Source organism: Pteropus vampyrus, unplaced genomic scaffold (genome assembly GCF_000151845.1).
Source record: "Pteropus vampyrus isolate Shadow unplaced genomic scaffold, Pvam_2.0 Scaffold894, whole genome shotgun sequence".
Lineage (NCBI taxonomy): Eukaryota > Metazoa > Chordata > Mammalia > Chiroptera > Pteropodidae > Pteropus > Pteropus vampyrus.
The window spans coordinates 40,315-58,579 of record NW_011889675.1 but is presented as its reverse complement, the minus strand read 5'-3'; the positions used below and the strand labels follow the sequence as shown (position 1 = coordinate 58,579).

The 18,265-nt window shown below is 33.7% G+C and overlaps 1 pseudogene; it reads left to right on the top strand.

The window, feature by feature from the left end:
• Window positions 1-14,683: 14,683 nt before the first annotated feature.
• On the top strand, window positions 14,684-16,669 carry LOC105309857 (annotated as a pseudogene).
• Window positions 16,670-18,265: the final 1,596 nt, after the last annotated feature.

Here is an 18,265-nt window from a genome sequence, read left to right as displayed (position 1 = left end):
TAACCTTTCGCCCCATTCTCCCAGCCCCCTGCCTTCCTCCCCTCTGTCTGTCACCAAATTGTCCACTATATTTGTGAGTCTGTTTTTGATTAGTTTGCTCTTTTTGTTCCTTAGATTTCGCATATAAGTGAAATCATATGGTATTATCTTTATCTGTCTGAGTTATTTCACTCAGCATAATAAGCTCTAGGTCCATCCACATCTTTGCATATGGTAAGGTTTCATTTTTTAATGGCTGAATAATATTCCATTGTATATATGAACCATAATTTCTTTATCCAATCATCTGTTGATGGGCATTTAGGTTGCTTCCATACCTTGGCTATTGTAAATTGTGCTGCCATGAATATTGAAGTGCATAGATCTTTATGAATTATTATTTTGGTTTTCTTTGAATAAATATCCAGAAGTGCAATTGCTGGGTCAAAAGGTATATCTATATCCATTTTTATTTTTTTGAGAAACCTCCATATTGTTTTTCATAGCAGCTGTAACAATTTGCAATCTCACCCTTTCTAGGTATGCACCGATAAGAAAAATGCACTGATAAAAAAAGAAAAAGCATCGGTCTATTGAATTTCATGAAGATTCTTGTAAAACCTCTAACTTCAGTGTTCCTCAAAGTATATTCTGTGGAATAATGCTTTCTAATAAGGTTAGCAGGTATTACAAGGGGAAAATATGTTCTGTGGCTAAATAAATTTGATAAGTTCTGAGTTAACAGTGGACCAACTATAGGTCCCAGTTTGCCCAGGACATTTCCAATATGTGCTTGTTGTCTCGTTGTCATTATTAATAACATCCCCTTTGGCATTCAGAAGTGACCTAGTTTGGATTACAGAATTTATGCAGCATTTCCAATACTTATTTGTACGTGAGAACTTTTTTTTAAAGCAGTATTTTATGGGCTCCATGGAATATATTTGGGAAACATTGAATTTGATTCTCTTTAATCTCTATGACTGTAAGCCTTGTGAAGCAGAACAAAGGGCACTTAGTTCCAAGAGATGCATCCTTCTTCTTCTGGGAAGAATAGAGGAAATGTGACTTTATAATCCACAAGATTGGTACAAGGCAGGCTTTCATAGTTTGGAGTCTGAAGCCCACTGAGAATTTAGGATGCAAGAAAATTGATGTTGCAAATATTATCTTTAGGATGCCTTTTTCTTCTTTCTCTATTCTTGGAATCAGAGACTGGAAGCGCCACAGGAGGAGGAGGAGGAAAAAAAAAAGATCCCTGTGCTTTACATAAGAACCCCATTCCCTGTTGTATTCTATACCCAGTCTTCACAGCTGAGCTCATCTCAATGCCATTCTGGAGTTCCCATTTTCTCAGTTCTCAGATGACTGTCAACCAATCTCTGTTAAGGTGTTAGTGCATAAAAACTTGAAGAAATGGATTTATACCTCCTTTTGAAATCTAAAATTTAGAGATAAAAGTGAAGTTGCACCAGTTGAACTATAAGTGGGAAAAAAGGGCATACCCTCTTAGCCTCCCTTCCACTCTCTCTGTCAGCTCTTCCCTTTACCATGGTGTCCCTTGATCCACATACTCAGAGCTATGGAGTTCTACGGGGAATAGTTGGAAACTACTGGTTTATGTTATCATACTCTAATGTCATAGATTGTGGTTAAACACAAAGATTTAGAATCAGACAAATCTAGCTATAAATCTTGCTTTTGCTTTTTTCTACCTGTATGACCATTGGCAATTTAAGTAAAATTTCTAAGCTTAAGTTTATTAATATGTAAAATATGGATAATGTTACTTTTTGGTAGGTTAGTTTGAACGTTAAATAATATATTGCTTATAAATTGACTGGTACAGTTCTAAGCATATAACGAGTGTTATATAACAAATAACTAGAAATACTAGAAAGGAGTTGCAGTCATACATACCTGGATTTGAATTCTGATTTTGATTACAAGCTGTATGGCCATGGGTAGTTTACTTAATATCTCTAAGGATTAGTTTCCTCATCTGTCAAATTGGAATATTAACAGTATCTAACTCATGGGATTTTGTAAATGATTTTGTGCATGTATGAGATAATGCATGTAATCTCTAACACAGTGACTAGGATATAGAAAGTATTGCATCATTAACATTCTTTTTGGTTATTATTTATGCTTCTATAGGGTCTTGAAGATGACAAAAAATTTAAGGCACCAAAGAATGATTGTATAGCATTGGAGTTATGTCGGTCCTATGACAGTTAATAACCTAGAAGAAATGGACCAGTACTTAAAAAAATACAATCTTCCTAGACTGAATCAAGAAGAACTGGAAAATTTTAATAGACCGATCAGCAATATGGAAATATAAACAATTATCCAAAGCCTACCAAAAAGTAAAAGTCCTGGAGCAAATGGCTTCACCAGTGAATTCTACCTAACATTCAAATAGATTTAATACCTATTTTCCTCAAACTCTTTAAAAAATCAAAGAGGAGACAATACTTCCCAACTCATTTTATGAGGCCAATATTACTCTGATACCAAAACCTGGTAAGAATAACACAAAAAAAGAAAACTACAGACCAATATCTCTCATGAACACAGATGCAAAAATCCTAAATAAGACACTAGCAAACCGAGTACAGCAACGTATTAAAAAGTTTACACACGAAGATCAAGTGGGCTTCAACCCAGAGCCACAGGGATGATTCAAAATATGCAAATTGATTAATGTGATACACTATATAAACAAATTAAAAAATAAGAATCATATGATTATATCAATAGATGCAGAAAAAACATTTGTCAAGATACAGCATCCATTTATGATAAAAACACAACAAAATCAGTATAGAAGTAAAGTACCTTAACATAATAAAGACCATTATACTTAATGGTGAAAAACTATAAACATTTCCTCTAAGATCGGGAACAAGGGAAGGTTGTCCACTATTGTCACTGTTATTCAATATAACACTGGAAATTCTAGCGCATGCAATCAGACAAGAGAAAAATGTAAAAGGCATCCAAATAGGAAACAAAAAAGTCAAACTGTCACTCTTTGTGGATGACTTGAATCTCAATATTGAAAACTCTAAAAACTCCACGAGAACACTACTAGAAACAAAAAGTAAATACAGTAAAGTTTCTGGATATAAAATCAACATTAAAAAATCCATAGTGTTCCTATACTGTAATAATGAAGTGTCAGAAAAAGAAGTGGAAAAAATAATTCCCTTTGCAATTGCAGCAAACAATAATACCTCAGAATAAATTTAAAGAAACATGTGAAGGACCTATATAATGAAAACTATAATATATTGAGGAAGATATAAAGAAATGAAAAGATATTCCGTGTTCTTGGATTGGAAGAACCAACATCGTTAAAATGACCGTATTACCTAAGGCATTATACAGATTTAATGCAATCCCCATCAAAATCTCATTGGCATTTTTTTAAGGCATTTTTTTAAGAAACTAAACAAAAAATCATCACATTTCTATTGAAGTACAAAAGACCTCGAATAGACAAAGCCATTCAGAGAAAAAAGAACGAAGCTGGAGGCATCACTCTGTCAAACTTCAAATTATAATACAAAGCCACATGTCAAATCAAATCAAAACGGCATGGTATCGGCAGGAAAACAGACACATGGACCAGTGGAAGAGAATCGAGAGTCCAGGAGTAAACCCATATTTATGTGGACAAATAATTTTTGAAAAAGAAGCCAAAAACATACAGTGGAGAAAGGAAAGCCTCTTCAATAAATGGTGCTGAGAAAACTGGAAAGCCACCTGCAAAAGAATGACACTAGACTTTTGGTTATCACCACACACCAAAATTAACCAAAATGGATTCAGGAGATGTATATATGACCTGAAACCATAAAATGCATAGAAGAAAACATAGGAACTAAACTCAAGGACCTTGGACTTAAGGAGGATTTTATGAATTTGACCTCAAAGGCAAGGGAAGTAAAAGCAAAAAATAAATGAATGCGACTACGTCAAATGAAAAAGGTTCTACACAGCAAAGAAACAATTAACAAAGTAAAGAGACAACCATCCTAATGGAAAAATATATTTGCAAGCAATGTCTCCGATAAGGGTCTAATTTCCAAAATATACAAATAACTCATACAACTCAATAAAAACAAAAAACAAATGATCCAATAAAAAAATTGGCAGAGGACCTGAACAGACACTTCTCCCTAGAGGACATTCAAATGGCCAACAAACATATGAAAAGATGCTCATCATCACTAGCTATTAGTGAAATGCAAATCAAAACCACAGTGAGTTACCATCTCAGACCTTGTAAAATATCTATAATCAACAGGACAAGTAATAACAAATGTTGGAGAGGATACAGAGAAAAAAGAACCCTTATACACTGCTGGTGGGACTGCAAATTGGTACAGCCACTATGGAAAACAGTATGCGGGTTCCTCAAAAAACTAAGAATTGATCTATCATATGATCCAAAATTCCTCTACTGGGTATTTACCACAAAGTCTTGAAAACTCATATCCAAAAAGATAATTGCACAGTGATGTTCATAGCAGCATTATTCACAGTGGCCAGGACATGGAAGTAACCGAAGTGTCCTACGATAGATGATTGGATAAAGAAGCCATGGTACATATATACAATGGAATATTACTCAGCCATAAGAAGAGATGAAATACTACAATTTACGACAACATGGATGGACCTTGAGATAATCATACTCAGTTTAATAAGCCAGAAAAAAAAGTTGAAAATCACATGATATCACTTATATATGTGGGATATAAACCTAAAAGTAACAAATGAACAGGACAAACAAACAGAAACTCATAGACATGGACAATAGACTAGTGATTACCAGAGGGTAGAAGGAGGTGGGGAGGGAGAAGGTAGACAGGGTATAAGGGGTCAAATATGTGGTGACAGAATGAAATCTAACTATTAGAGGTGAACATATAGTGTAAATATATATATATGACTTACTGTTAAAATGTACAGATTAAACTTATTGGATTTCATTAACCAATGTCTACATAAAAATAAATTATTAGAAAAATTATATCATAAAAAAGAACTACTCTACTAAGGCCTGTGATTACTTTGTGATAACCTTAAAGCTAAACCATCAAAGCATTAAGTTCTCATTTCCTTTGGTTATCTACTAGTGCTAATACTCATTTCTTCATGTTTTCTTTGTATGTGGTTTTGGTTTTGGTTTTCACTTGACAATATCCCAGAGCAGCTGGCACCTTGACATTAGACACTGCAATAAACTTTGCTCAAACCTTGGATAAGAGGCAAGATTCATGACGATGGTGGCAATGAATTCTAGCTGTCATTTTAGGATTGTTTTCGTACTTCACAATCACTATCACGACTTACTATGCTTTTTCTCAGTTAAACAATTAAGATATTAGAATATAAGAGGGGTCTATTGCTTGATTTATTAATTAGTACTTTCACATTAATTCCATTAATAAGAGACAACTTCTTAACTTCTTATGTTTCACTGAGGTCTCATATTTCAAATGCTCTGCAAAGATTAGAGCACTAGAGAAATGACAGCTATTATTAGATGGTACCCACTTAAAAACTACTTGCTCCACTTTTTTATTTGTATGCCTCATAGTTTTTTAAAAATTAAGTTTGTTTGTTTGTTTGTTTGTTTGTTTGTTTATTTATTTATTTATTGAAGTTTATTGGAGTAACTGGTTAATAAAGTTATATAAATTTCAGGTGTAAAATATTATTTGACATCTATATATTCTACTGTGTGATTACCACCCAAGTCCAGTTTCCTTCAGCTTCCATATATATTTGATCCCATTTATCCACTTCACACTCCTCCTACTCCCCTATATTTGACCCCCTTTTCCCTGTTTGTCTCTTCCCTCTTCCCCCAACCCCTATCCTCTGGTAATCTCTAGTACATTGTCCATGTCTCTAGGTCTCTGTTTGTCCTGTTCATTTTTTGCTTTTAGGTTTATATCCCACATATATAAGTGATATCATGTGATTTTCAACTTTTCTGTCTGACTTATTTCGCTTAGCATGATTATCTCGAGGTCCATCAAGTTTGTCGCAAATGGCAGTATTTCATCTCTACTCATGGCTGAGTATTATTCCATTATATATATGTACCACCGCTTCTTAAGCCAATCATCTATCAGTCACTTCCATGTCCTGGCCACTGTGAATAATGCTGATATGAACATCGATGTGCAAATATCTTTACGGATATGAGTTTTCAAGTCTTTGGGGTAAATATCCAGTAGAAGGATTACTGGATCATATGTAGATCAATTCTTAGTTTTTTGAGGAACATCCATACTGTTTTCCATAGTGGCTGTACCAATTTGCAGTCCCATCAGCACTGTATGAAGGTTCCTTTTCCTCTGCATCCTTGACAACATTTGTTATTACTTGTCCTGTTGATTATAGTTATTCTAACAGGTGTGAAATGGTATCCTGTCGTGGTTTAGATTAGTATTTCCCTAATAGCTAGCGATGTTGAGCATCTTTTCATATATGTGTTGGCCATTTGTATGTCCTCTAGGGAGAAATGTCTGTTCAAATCCTCAGCCCATTTTTTGTTTTTTGTTTTTATTGAGTTGTATGAGTTCTTTGTATATTTTGGATATTAGGCCCTTATCAAAAGTGTTGCTGCAAATATATTTTCTTATTTGGATGATTGTCTCTTTACTTGTTGACAGTTCTTTTGCTGAGGAGAAATTTTTTAGTTTGATGTAGTCCCATTCATTTATTTTAGCTTTTACTTCTCTTGCACTTGAGGTCAAATTCATAAAATCTTCTTTAAGTCCAAGGTCTTTGATTTTCGTTCCTATGTTTTCTTCTATGAATTTCATTGTTTCAGATCCTTAATCCAGTTTGAGTTAATTTTGGCGTGTGGTGAGAGACAGAAGTCTAGTTTCATTCTTTTACAGGTAGGCTTCCAATTTCCCCAGCACCATTTATTGAAGAGGCTTTTCTTTCTCCACTGTATTTTTTTGGCTTTTTTGTCAAAAATTATTTGCCCATATAAATATGAGTTTTCTTCTGGACTCTCAATTCTGTTCTACTAGTCCATATGTCTGTTTTGCTTCCAATACTAAGTACAATTTGAAGTCAGGCAGAATGATGCTTCCAGCTTCATTCTTTATTCTCAGAATGGCTTTGGCAATTTGGGGTCTTTTGTGCTTCCATACAAATCTGATGATTTTTTGTTCTATTTCTTTAAAAAATGCTGATGGGATTTTGATGGGGATTGCATTAAATTTGTATAATGCTTTAGGTAATATGGTCATTTTAACTATGTTGATTCTTCCAATCCAAGAATATAGAATATCTTTCCATTTCTTTATATCTTCTTCAATTTCTTTTAATAAGGTCTTGTAGTTTTCATTATATAGGTCCTTCACATGTTTCATTAAATTTATTCCTAGGTATTTTATTCTTTTTGTTGCAATTGCAAAAAGAATTATTGCTCCACTTCTTGTTCTGACACTTCATTATTAAAGTACAGGAATGCTAGGGAGAATTGAACATTGATTTTGTATCCAGAGACTTTACTGTATTTGCTTATTGTTTTTAGTAGTGTTCTTGTGGGGTCTTTAGGGTTTTCTATATAGAGAATCATGTCATCTGGAAATAGTGACAGTTTTACTCATTCATTTCCTACTTGGAAGCCTTTTATATCTTTCTCTTGCCTGATTGCTCTCGCTAGGACCTCCAATGTTATATTGAATAACAGTGGTGATAGTGCACAGTCTTGCCTTGTTCCTGATTTTAAAGGGAAGGTTTTTAGTTTTTCACCATTAAGTATAATGTTGGCTGAGGGTTTGTTTTATATGGCCTTTATTATGTTAAGGTACTTTCCTTCTATACCGATTTTGTTATGTTTTGATTATAAATGGATGCTGTATCTTGTTGAGGCTTTTTCTGCATCTATTGATATAATCATATGGTTCTTAGTTTTTATGTTGAACCATGCCCGTGCCCCTGGAATGAAGCCCACTTGATCGTGCTGTATAATCTTTTTAATATGTTGCTGTATTCAGTTCACTAGTATTTTATTTAGGATTTTTACATCTGTGTTCATGAGATATACTGGTCTGTAGATTTTTTTTTGTGTGTGTTATCTTTACCAGGTTCAGTAATATTGGCCCTATAAAATGAGTTGGGAAGTATTGCCTCCTCTTCGATTTTTTGGAAGAGTTTGAAAAGTAGGTATTAAATCTATTTGAATATTTGGTAGAATTTACTGGTGAAGTCATCTGGTCCCGGACGTTTACTTTTTGGTGGATTTTTGATGATTGTTTCAATTTCCATTCTGCTGATTGGTCTATTTAGATTTTCCAGTTCTTCTTGATTCAATCTACAAAGGTTGTATTTTTCTAAGTACTGGTCCATTTCTTCTTGGTTATTAAATATGGTTAATATTATTTTTCATAGTATTCTTGTATGATCCTTTGTATTTCTGTGGCGTCTATCATAATTTCCCTTCTTTCTTCTTGGATTTTGTTTATTTGGGCCTTTTCTCTTTTTTCTTTAGTGAGTCCAGCCAGGGATTTGTCAATTTTATTAAACTTCTTAAAGAACCAGTTTTTTGTTGCATTTATTTTTTTACTGTTTTTCTGTTTTCAATTTTGTTTATTTCTTCTCTAATTTTGATTATGTCTTTCCTTCTGCTGATTTTAGGCTGCATTTGTTCTTTTTTTTTTTTAAGATGAAGCGTTAGGTTATTTATTTGGGCCCATTCTTGTTTTTGGAGATAAGCCTATAATGATATGAACTTTCCTCTTATGACTGCTTTTGCCGTGTCCCAAATGTTTTGATATGTTGTACTATCATTATCATTCATTTCTTTGTATCTCTTGATCTTTCTTTTTGTTTCTTCCCTGACCCAGGTATTCTTCAGTAGCATGTTTTTTAATCTCCATGTATTTGTGGTTTTTCCTGATTTCTTTTTGCAGTTGATCTCTAGTTCCAAAGCATTATAATCATAGAATATGGTTGGTATGATTTCAACCCTCTTATATTTGTTGAGACTACCTCCGTTTTCCAGTATGTGGTCGAGTCTTGAGAATGTCCCATGTGCACTAGATAAGAATAAGTATAAGCAGTATAAGCGTCTGTTTTGGAGTGCAAGTCTCTGTAAATGTCAATTATGTCCAGTAGGTCTAATTTTCTGTTTGGATGATCTGTTCATATCCGACAGTGGAGTATTTTGGTGCCCTACTATGATAGTGTTTTTGTTTGTTTCTCTCTTTAGTTCTGTTAGTAATTGCTTTACATATTTTGGGGCTCCCTGATTGGGAGCATAGATATTAATAAGTGTTATGTATTCTTGGTGCATTATTCCCTTTATCATTACAAAATTTCCCTGAGTATCTTTCTTTACCTTTTCTATTTTGAAGTCTATTTCAACTTATATTAGTACCGTTACTCCCACTTTTCTCTGAATAACATTTGCTTGAAATATCATTTTCTACTCTTTCACTCTGAGTCTATATTTATCTCTGGAGCTGAGATATGTCTCCTGGAGGCAGTATATGGTTGGGTTTTGTTTTCTGATCCAATTTGCAACTCTGTGCCTTTTTATTATTGAGTTCAGACCATTTACATTTAAGGTTATTACTGAAATATGAGGTCTTCTTATAGCTATTTTATCTTTTGCTTTCTGGTAGCTCGATGGTAATTCTCTTATTATTATTTAAACTTATAATGCCCTATGCTTAGTAAAGATTGCACTCTTCTGCTTCAATTTGCCTGATATTCACTTTACTCTTAATTATCTATTTTTTGTTGTTATTTTGTTTTAGATGAGGTGACCCCATTTAGTATTTCCTGTAGTGCAGGCCTCGTAGTGGAGAATTATCTCAATTTTTCTATGTCTGGAAAGTTCTTAATTTTGCCTTCATATCTAAAGGAGAGCTTATCTAGATACATTATTTTAGGCTGGTAGTTCCTTTCACTTAATCGTTTAAATATTTGATTCCATTTTTTTTTTTTTGGCTTGTAAGGTCTGTGCTGAGATGTCCAATGATAATCTAATGGGTTTACTTTTATAAGTTACCATTTTCTTCTCTCTGCTTGCCCTGAGAATTCTACCTTTGTCATTGATTTTCGATAACTTTAATATAATATGTCTCAGTAAAGGCCTTTTAGGGTTGAGATAATTGAGTATTCTGCTGACTTCTTGAATTCCAAGCTCCAGCTCATGCTTTATTTAGATTTGGGAAATTCTCATCCACTATTTGTCCGAAAATGCTTTCTTGTCCTTGCTCCTTTTCTTCACCTTCAATAATGCCCAATATTCTTAGGTTTTCTCTCCTGATAGTATCAGCTAGTTCTTTTATTTCTCTTTCATTATTTTTCATTCTTTGTTTTCTCTCTTCTTCCTTCTGATTTATTTCTAGATTTCTGTCTTTGATATCACTGATCCTTTCCTCCATTTGGTCAACTTTATTTCCCAAGCTTGCTATTTCATTTTACAACTCTTGCAGTGTTTTTTTTTTTTAATCTCCAGAAGATATATTCTGTTCTTTTTGAGGGTTTCAATTTCCTTGCTCTGTTCATCTAGTTGTTTTTTCAATTTCTGAAATTGTTGATATGACTTGTTTTAGAACTCATTGAGTTTTTTCATAAGTACCATCCTGCATTCTCTGTCATTTAAGTAGCATATTTCTATGTCTGTAAGTTTATTTTCTGGAGATTTTTCTCTTATTTTCTGAGATGCCTTTTCACCTTGGTTGTTCATGGTGTTTAATGGAGCATTTCTCCACCTTGGCATTAATGGAAATGTATTCTGCGTTTTTTCCAGAAAAGTTTATTATATAAATGTCTCTCTTTAGCCTGTTACAAAGAAGGTGCTTTTCTTTTGGTTTCCAGTAGGTGGCTTCTAAGCCTCTTGGATCTCTGCTTTCTATAAAGCCTAAATAATGTTTTTTTTTAATTATTATTTTCTTGTAGAAATTTAATCACATTCACTACTCTCAGTTTTAGTCCCTGTCAGTGTTAGCATACAGTTTTGGTAGTGTTTGCTCTTATACCCCTGGCGCTCAGCGGTGATAGGTCTTGGAGGGTATGGGGGGAGAGTCCCTCTTGGTTGGGAACTGGGGGCTGTGGCTCAGCCTTAGTTTTGTAATCGCGGCCGGTAAAAATCAACTGTTGTTTCTCTGTGGCCCCGTCCCGCTTCTCTGCTTTCTGCCCTGATGGTTCGGCCCTGCTGCCGGCTGCGTAGAAGTCCCAGCGACTTCAGGCAGAGTTGTTCAGGGTAGTTGCCGCACCTTCACCCCTCCTCCTCCTCCTGCAAGGAGCTCCGGCGGCTGTGAGAGGCAACTTCTTTCTTTCTCCCAGTCCACCGCCTGACATCTGGGGTTCTGACCTGCGGTAGTTCTTATGTGCAGATCTCATGCTCAGACGTGCTGGTGTGCAATTTGGGTGATTTTTGTTCAGTTTTAGATATTCACCTTATTGTTGTTTCAATGGGAGAGATCTGAGGACATCTCTCACTCCACCACTTTTCCCAGAATCCTCCCTCATAGTTTTAATATTACATAGATATAACTTTTCATTTGTTAGGGAAAACACTTAGGTTATGTATTTGAGTATGTAACTTTTCACAAACTTCATTTCTTTAATGTAGATTTTTTCTTCTCTGGTTCATGCTGGGTTTGCCCAGATAATGGAATTGTGGCTCACTTGCTTTTTTTTTTTTTTTTTTTAACGTTTATCCTTCCATCTCTATATGTCTGCTCCTTTAATCATTAAGCCTTAGGATATGAGATTTATGGAGCCTCAGGTCTATAGTCATGAGGATAATAAGTTTCATTTAGACTTTAGGCTAAGAATAACATCTTGGCTACAGATGAGTTTTAGCCCAAGGCCCATAGGGGCAGAATATATGTCCACTGGCTATAGAACCAGGCCATGGAACCAGACCGGCTGGTGTTACAGCTGATTCTAGAATCAGACACAATGATCAATTACCTCATCTTCCTCTAATTATCCAATCAGTAGCACCCACAACCCCAACTCCCTTAGTTTCCATGACTACTGATTTTTCTCTATATAATCTGTAGTCCTGAGAAACCCAGGGAGCCAGGCTGCTGAGAGCAATGTCTTGCCTGTGTCTCCAGGCTTAAATCTCTCTAAATAAACCTTACTTTTTTGCTACAAAAGCTGCACCTATCTTTTCTTTGACTTAGACATGCACAGGCAGGTAGATCCCTTTTCGTCCTGATAACAAATACTTTCTAAAACACTATTGTTATGACCTTAGTTATGTTTAAAAATTTAATTAAGAAAATTAGAGTTATTTCTTGATTATATACTAATAATCAATATTTTTTGAAATTTTTGTACTTTCTAAAATTTTTTAAAATAAATATTGTGTGTATAAAGATAAAATAAAATAAATATAAAATATAGTAAAATTATTCAGTGTTTGGAAATGAAAACCATTACATTAACCAAACTTGCTTTATATCTGATTACCTCTAAGTATCAGCAATGTATGACTTTAAACCTACAATCTCTATTTTCCGTATTTTACTTAATATTTGTTTTTATCTGAGATTATTATTATTATTAAACCAAACTTTAACTACGAATTAGTAACAATTTTTATCCCCTGGATGATAATGCTTCATAATCACTACAATATTATAGTATGCATAGTAAATAACACTTCCTTATAATTTGATAACTGAAGAAATTGAAAACCTAAAGAAGGTAAGAAAAGATGTAACCAAGCTGTTAGCTTAAAGTTGTGTGTGTGTGTGTGTGTGTGTGTGTGTTTTGTATATTCAACCCATTAAAATATTTGATAGAGTAGGATTGTCCAGAAAACACATCGAAGAAGCCATTCATTGTTTCAAGCCTACAATCATACACTCAACATGTGTGCTGACTGCTTTTCATGTGTTAGGAATTGTCCATGCTACAGGAGATAAAGTGGTGAACAAGGTAGACATTATACCTTTTTTCAAATTGTTCAGAGTCTAGACAGAAAGACAAGTAAGTAAAATCACAATGATAGGGAATATGATATGTGATATGTATTTTGTAAAGGGGAGACAGTATTGTATTGGAGGTAAGTGTTTTCGCTCTGGAGTCTGGCTGTCTGGTTGGGTTCCCATCCCTGGTTTTACCAGGTATATAACCTAAGCAAAAACGCTTAATGTCATTCAGCCTTAATATTCTCATATATGCAATAATAATAATAGTACCCATCTTATTGAGATGTTTTGAAAAAGAAGTGAGATAATCCACTTAAAGCACTGGATACAAAGTGCTCAGTATATATTAAAGTATATATTTGATATTAATGAATCCAAGGGTTTCTGGGGGGAGGGACAGTAAGGAAAGGGTAAGGATGTAGGGTGAGAGCAGTGTGAAGGATGGATTTAAGATGAGAGTTGGGAGTGATTCTCTGAGACTGATAGCAGAAAGAAAATGGAAGTTAGGAATGTGATTTTCATTTAGAAGGCATACTAACATGATTTCTGTCAATAATAATGTATTATGACCTAAAAAATAAAGTAGTGAAGAAAATTTTGTATATAATCATGCAAAATGTGTATAAAAATGTTAGTGACATTTTCTTCAAACTATTACCAGTGTATAGCAGGAATTTATACACTGCTATAACAAGAAAAACTTTTTAAATATATATTATCATTATGGTTTTCTTTTCCTTGTACTGATATTCCTCTTATTTTAGAACAGTTATATATGTGTCTGGTAAGATTTTGAATAATTACGGCAGAAATACAAAGACATAATGAATTAGTATGTTTTTTTAATATTCAAGATATATCAGATTGAGCCCCTAATGTGAGAAATTTTAAGACCAAGTTGAAGAAGCAATTTTCTACATAAAAGCCAGGCTTTGTTGTTAGGGAGGATTTTCTCTCCCTTTATATCTTTTTTTGTTTGTTCGTTTGTTTTTGTTTTTGTTTTTTATTGGGGGTGACATTGATTAACAAAATTCAATAAGTTTCAAGTGTACAATTCAACAATAAACCATATATATATATTGTATTGTGTGTCCACCACCTATAGATTTCTTTTCATCACCATATATTTGATCCCTTTTACCCTTATCTATCCTTTATCTCTTTGATTCAGATATTTATATGGGAGATTTTGTTTTTAAATAGAGTAGAGCAGATGACTTTTAGATTGAGGTAAGGATTTGGGGGGGGGTGAAGATAATGACAGAAGAAAATATTATGATAACTGCAGATTGAACTCAGTGTAGAAATGTTGAGACTGAATTTGAAGGCGCTATTTTTTAAAATTTATTTATTTATTTTAATTAGTTTCAAGTATACAGTACATTGGTTAGACATCTGTATAGTTCATAAAAAGATCCCTCCAACTGTTCTCTCTCTCCCCTGGCCCTTCACTTAGCCAACATATTAATGCTAACTGCATTCCCTATGCTGTGCTCTCCATCCCCGTAACTATCTATTAACTACTAATTTGTATGAAAGTGCTATTTTTATGAGACATGGTAAAACTTTCTGTTTTGGCTGATGTTTTCAAAAAGAGACAATGAAACTTGATACATTGGAGGCCAGGTACATAAAAAAGGGATACAGACTTGAGAAGATCCTCTTTATCAAGAAAGAAATGATTTGTCCCATTATCTTTGATCAACAGACAGTGGATAACTTAAAATTTTTATCTCTACCATATTTGGACAAATATGGACTTCAGTTTATATGGTCCAGGCCTGACAAGTTCTGTGAAGAAGCCTAGTAAGTTGCCAAGATATCGAGATGGTATATGAAGTGGAATATTACCTAGTAGTTTAGCAAATGTAAGTATTGTTCCCCAGTTTTCAACTGTTGTTTAGTCTGGGTGTTCTGATCTGTTTCAGTGACATAACTAACAGGATGTATACCTTGGCAACAGCTCTGATATTCACAAGTTCATGAATATTAAGCATATCGTGATTTGCGTAGGTAGACTTTATTTTGTGAGAGTTTGAGGAGGGCATGCAGCAATCTACTAAAACCTCATATTAGATATTTCATTTTTTCACAGACCCTTCTTGGCCAAGCCGCCTATGGGATTCTGTACTTTTTAATTCCTTACATATTGGGAAGCTTCTTGCTCCCGTCTTTCTTGGATTAAATATACCCATATCATCTTCAAATACTTTATTCTTTGATTATACCATAAACATCTTTGTAGGAGCTCATTCAGGTGTTCAAATAAAAAGGGCCTCATATTTATCTGGACTCACTCACCTTTAAAGAACCTTCAAGGGATTTCTACTTCAGCAATCATTTTGAGGATTCACCCTCAACAGCTTTTCAATGTATTTCTTCCTAACAGTGAATTTTGACATTGCATGTTAAATGAATAAAATGTGTTTTAATTATATTATTCAAATGCTTTTATGATATTAAATATATTTGTTTAAAAATGGATTTGGACTTTTCTAGTCTGTGTGATTTGTGAGTGGAGCGATCACTGCGCCCCTGCCTTCGCCATCACCACCAGCATACGGGTCTTCGTTGTTATCAGTGAGGAAGATAAGGCTGCTGAGCTTTGAGCTTATCTAAAATCTACAGGAGTTGAAATTTCAGAAGAGAACTCAGAAGGTGGACTTCATGTAAATTTAGCTCAAATTATTGAAGCTTGTGATGAATGTTTGAAGGAAGACAATAAAGATATAGAAAGTGTGATGAACAGTATGGTATTCCTTCTACTAATCTTGGAATCAGATAATCAAGAAACTCTGAAACCCTCTGTGAAAAGCTGGTCAAATTTTGGGAAGGTGAACATCGATCTCTGAGATTGCATTTGCTAAGCAACCTTTTCTATGGGCTGGATAAGAATACTATTGTAAGATATACTGTGTATTGCAGCCTCATTAAAGTGGCAACATCTTGTGAGGCCATACAGTATACTCCAATTAATCTAGATCGAGTTAGAAAATAGATTTCTGACTGGAACCTTACCACTGGAAAAAAAACCCACACTGTTTAAGGCTACTTTATGAGGTACATGTGGATTGTAAGAAAAGGGATGCCACTTCAAAAGTCATGGTCAAATTGCTAGGAAGTTATATGGAGGACAATGCTTCCCAGGCTCTCATTGAAGCCCACAGGTATATTGTACCAGCATGGAAAGATCCAAGTGCATTTCTTTTCTTTTTTACCATCTTCTTGCTTTAAAACCAGTCAAGATTTGGAAGATGAGCTTATTTATGATCTTTTAAACATTTTTGTGAGTGCTATATTGGCATCATATGTCTAGTTTTATCAGAATAACAAAGACTTTATTATTAGATTCACTTGGACTATTACATGAACAGAATATGGGAAAAATGAGACTACTTACTTTTATGGAAATGGCAGTGGAAAATAAATTTCTTTTGATACGATGCAACAAGAACTTCAGATTGGAGCTGTTAATGTTAAAGTGTTTGTTATGCAGTGAAACAAAAAAGGTCTACTGTAAAATTGATCAGACCCAGAGAAAAGTAGTTTTCAGTCATAGTGCACATTGGACATTTGGAAAACAGCAATGGCAAAATCTATATGACACACGTAATGCCTGGAAACAAAACTTGAAAAAAGTGAAAAACAAATTTTTGAGCCTGATACCTGAATTTTTATGCTACCAATTTTGTTCTTTTTGGGAAAAATATCTAATAGTAAAACATTATAAGCTGAAATGACTACAGACTGAACATTTATTATCTCAAATTCAAAAGAAACTTAAAGAAGTCATAATCTTCAGAGGATACAAAGCAACAAATTAAAGTGTCACTGTGTCTATCTTGTATAATATGTAAGTTGTGTTCTGTAAGGAAGGGATTTGAAGGTGCAATAAGAGCTTTGATGAAAGGTTATAGGAAGAAAGACAATTTTAAGGGGAATTGGATGCAATAGCAAAGTCTTAGCTATATTAAATGAAGCACTTGCTGAGCAAAAACATAATAATAATATAATTTCATCACATTAGAAAAAGTTGGAAAAACGACTGTATCTGTAAAGTTTTAGATGTAACAGTCATTTTGCACTAGTCAAAACCACATCAATATTTCAGTTCATCATTGAACGCATTATTTTAATCTGTTGTTTTTTCCAACATCTCTTTAGCTTTTCTTTTTTTAGGTTGGTTGTCATTTCCTAAGGTTAGGAACTTTTTGATTTCATTTATTTGATTTGTTATCAGGCTCTGCCAGTAGTCTTTACCAGTAAAAGACACAGTTAAATCAGTAATATCTTTAGTCTCAACTGCCTGACAATAACTTTGTAGTAGATTTGATTTTAAAGAATTTGTTTTTACCTAAGAAAGACCAAACTTGCTTTTTACCACTGAAATTATCACTCATTTTCTAAATGCTCATCAACAAAAGAGTTTAAAGAAAGTCCTTAAGCTTTTGCAATTATGAGCATGTGATAAAGCCACCATTTTCTTGGCTAATTTTGAACAACTATTAGTAATTTTGGCACCAAAATCCTATGAAATGCGAATTTATGGGTTTATGTAGTAGCTTTACGAAATATCTAATGTGTTCCAGGAATATCACAAACATTTTCTAAAAGGTCTTGAGCTTACATTGAAATAAAATATATTTAACACAGGGAGATAAAAATATGTTTTGTCTTCTACTTCTTTCCCTTCCCAAGTATGTCTATATTTTGTATTATCTATCAAAGCCAGGGGAATATTAAAAATACTAACAGAGGTAAACTAACATATAAAAACTGCCTTTTATTTCATGTTTTCTCTTATGCTTCAGAGCACCATTGTTGGAGAAACAAGAAAGAGTAATTCAGTATTCAGAGGTTGGCATGTTTCCATGGCCTTGTTTTGCGTCAGACTTATAATAGCATGTTAAAAATATGTTTTTTCATTTTCAGTTTTTTTCTGATAGTAAAATATTATCAGAAATTTAGAAAATAGAAAAAATATAAAGTAACTAAAAATCACTAGTAATCCACTACCCTGTTTGCTGCTACTCTTTTTTTCTATTTTTAGTATATTTGATCATTCTATAGAATTTTATATATTAGTTTTTCACTCTAAGATATTTCTTGGCCATTAAAACTTCTCATAAACAATTGTCAGTGGCTGCAAAATAGTGTCTTTTATGAATGTGTGATAATTTAACTATTTCCTAATTGAATATTTGTTTCACTTTATCCCTATCGTATAAATTGAAGTTAATTTCTTTTAAAAATCTTTGATGTCTTCTCTGATTACTAAATAAAGCCTCCTGTTAAAAACAAATATTATAATTTATAAATATGGAACGAGATAAGCA